Source organism: Pteropus vampyrus, unplaced genomic scaffold (genome assembly GCF_000151845.1).
Source record: "Pteropus vampyrus isolate Shadow unplaced genomic scaffold, Pvam_2.0 Scaffold27, whole genome shotgun sequence".
Taxonomy (NCBI): domain Eukaryota; kingdom Metazoa; phylum Chordata; class Mammalia; order Chiroptera; family Pteropodidae; genus Pteropus; species Pteropus vampyrus.
The window spans coordinates 10830806-10833863 of NW_011888808.1; the positions used below are offsets into that span (position 1 = coordinate 10830806).

The 3058-nt window shown below is 43.9% G+C and overlaps 1 protein-coding gene across 1 annotated transcript in view; it reads left to right on the plus strand.

Moving 5' to 3' along the window:
* TARS (threonyl-tRNA synthetase) overlaps nucleotides 1–3058 on the plus strand; it is a 42875-nt gene that overhangs the window by 36863 nt on the left and 2954 nt on the right. The gene's annotated exons all lie outside the window — the stretch shown is intronic.

Below are 3058 nucleotides of genomic sequence, written 5' to 3' on the forward strand. Positions count from 1 at the left end.
TTTTGCAGATTTTCAAACAGTACTCACATTTAGTTTCCTTTCTTCTATTGTATCTTTTAAGGCCATTCTACCATGGCTCCTGGTCCCAGGGGAGAGAATATGGTATAGAGACAAAAGTATGAGCTTTGGGAAAAGATAATTGGGTTAATATCCAAACCCGGTCACATCAGATAAATTTGTTTAATTTCTCTGAGCCTCTTTTCTTATCCATAAAGTGTAGATATTGCCACTTTCATGGAATAGTTATGAGGAGTTAAGTTTTACATGTAGTATACGGAAAGTAATATTCTCATTTGCTCCAGTATGTACTTTGCTCCAGTAGTTATCCCTTTATATCATCACCTTCTCCCCTAATTGCCATCTAGCTCTCAACCCCAAAGCACCATCTTTTCTATTCCACTGTATTCTGTGTCCTTGTGTATTCCGACTTCAGCTCCCTTCATACCATAGAAATGGTTCTTGCCAAAGACCAAAGATCCTCTATGTTGCATTTGACAATTCCCTCTAGGAATTCATGTGTTCAGGAAAAAAAAAAAAAGAAAGAAAGAAACCCTTGGGATCTAGATATGGAACAGGTGTTATATCAGACAGTGAGAAAGGTGGACAAAATTCCTACCTTCATGGAGTTGACAGTCTAGCAAAAAGGGAGACCAAATTTTTAAAACTGTGATGCTTATCGTAAAGGAGGAAGGGCGGGGACAACAGAAGCACATAGAGTCTGTAGTGTCATGGGAGGTGGATCAAGAATAAAGGCCTGAATGAAGTCAGGGACTGGAGAATAAGAAGAAGGAACTGATAAAAGAGGTAGCAAGTAGGAGAAATGACTGCACTTGAGAGGGAGTGGGCTGGGCAAAGTAGTGGGGAACGGGAGGCAGGGCTTCTGTGGAATTGAGGGTGCAATGACTAAGGGACAGAATCAAGGGTCGAGTGACTGCGGGTGATGCCATCTCTAGGAGGGATAATTAGATCTAGATTCACAATGGCCTGTTTGACGTGACATTTATGTGTTCACTTTGAAAATGTGGTCATGTGCTTTCTGTAAGCTCTTAAAGATATTCAATCCAGGAGAGACTTAGGTAAACTGGTTTCTTCAAGGTATGACTTCTTGGAGTTTTCAGTATTTCAAAGTGAATTATGAATCTTCTATGATGCCACAACTCCTTTTATCAAAGGGGACTCTCTGGTTAGTGGTATAAGGCATTAACTCTGCCAAAACCGGATCTATATGCAATCATAAAAAATTAAAGGCTATTTTAATTCCAGGCAGCAGAGGGCAATCTTGCCTTCCTTATCCAGATTGGTACACAGACACGGTTGAGGCAAAATCCGTTTTTGTAACTAATGCTAGCTTGAACTTTAGTGGGAGCCTTTTCTGTGTCCTCCATGGTTTCAACCCCAAGTTTATCTCCATTATTGCAGAAAATTAGCTTTTAAAATTGTTTGACGGGGTGGCTCCACAGTGTTGTGGTTAGCACGTCTGCTTTACACGCAGAAGGTCTTAGGTTCGTGCCCCAGGTGGAGCCACAGACCATACCCCAGGTGCACCAGGCCTGGGGTGCATGACACGAGCGTGTGGGAGGAGATGCCCCGCCTTCAGAGATCCAGTTCCTAAGGGGAAATGGCAACATCCATAGGTCAGGGGTGGAAGTGGGGGAATTAAAGAGCGGGAAAAAAATTGTTTGAATGAGGTAACCATTGAACCCCAAACAAATACACATGGAAGTGTCTTTCTGAGGCGTCCACTCAATGGGGAAGGGTAGTAGAATCAAAGAGCATTATTTGATGTTTATATCTTGAAATGAGACCTTGCACATTATTTGATGTTTATATCTTGAAAGGAGACCTTCTCAGCTGCTCCTCATTATAACCAATAATGGAGCCACATGATAAGAGTCTGGAAAACTGCATGGGGCATGCCATCACCACCTCTTTGTCATGAGGTAGGGTAGTGAGAGGTGGATGGGGCACAGGCCTGGAGGAATGGGGGATGGATTTATGGTTTTTAAGCAGGGGAAGAAAACTCATGAAAAAGAAAGGCTGGTGCCTAGGGTGCTACAAGGAGCAAAGCTTTAATAGAATAAGGGTGTAACTATTAATAGGCGGGACCTGTCAGAGAGAGTATAGGTTCCCCAGAGAAACGCATTTTTCTATGGCCTTGTTCCCTAAAGAGTATCGGTGAAGCCCGGAGGCTAAGAGAACTTACAAGAACATTTTAGTTAAATGAAGGATGTCATGGGCTCAATGGCTGAGGATTAGGTAGGGATGGAATCAGAAAAAAAAAAAAGAATATAAAGGTTTTAAGGTTCGGCTCTCTTGGATGTGGGACCAGTTGAGGAAGGGGGAGGGAGTGGGGGAGAGGAACACAGGAGCCTCACAGCTGGAAAGCCAATCTTCATCTTCATTACTGATAAAACCGCTCAGAACACACAGTTCTACCATCTCTGGGATGATAGGGGACTAGCTGCTCCTTCTCTACAGAGGTAGAAATAAATTCCAACACCCAGGCCCGGCAGCTGCAAACCCCTCTCCTGATAAAATGTGAGGCAGAAATACCTTCCTGCTGGTTCACAGCAAGAGAAACGGGATGGGACTGAGGGGGCAGACAGGTGCTTTCTCCTGCTTGGCCCATTGGATAAGTTGCCCCCTATGGTGGGGAGTGGGGAGTAAAGAGAAGTGAAGAGAGGGACTGGGGGGTCGAGTCTAGCTAGATAGGAGTAGGGAACTAACATTTTCTTCTAACAATTGTTTGGACTCTTAACTCCTATTCGAGGTTGCTCCTGCCGGTGAGAATCCCCACGTGGTATTTGGGCTGCACAGGTCGAAGCTTCAGCCCAGGTCTTTTCTCTGAAACTTAAGTGAGACCTGGATTGATTCTGTTGCCACATTTTCAAAAGCACCTACTGCTTGGGACCTTCAATATTCACAACTTGCTGCATAAGCAGAGGCCCTAGGTCTGTCTTTATGTGATCCAGAATGAATACATTTTGTACACCGACGAATCTCAGCACCTGCTCCTGCACTGATAGAAGAAAAAGGATTTAAATGTGAGAAAATCTAC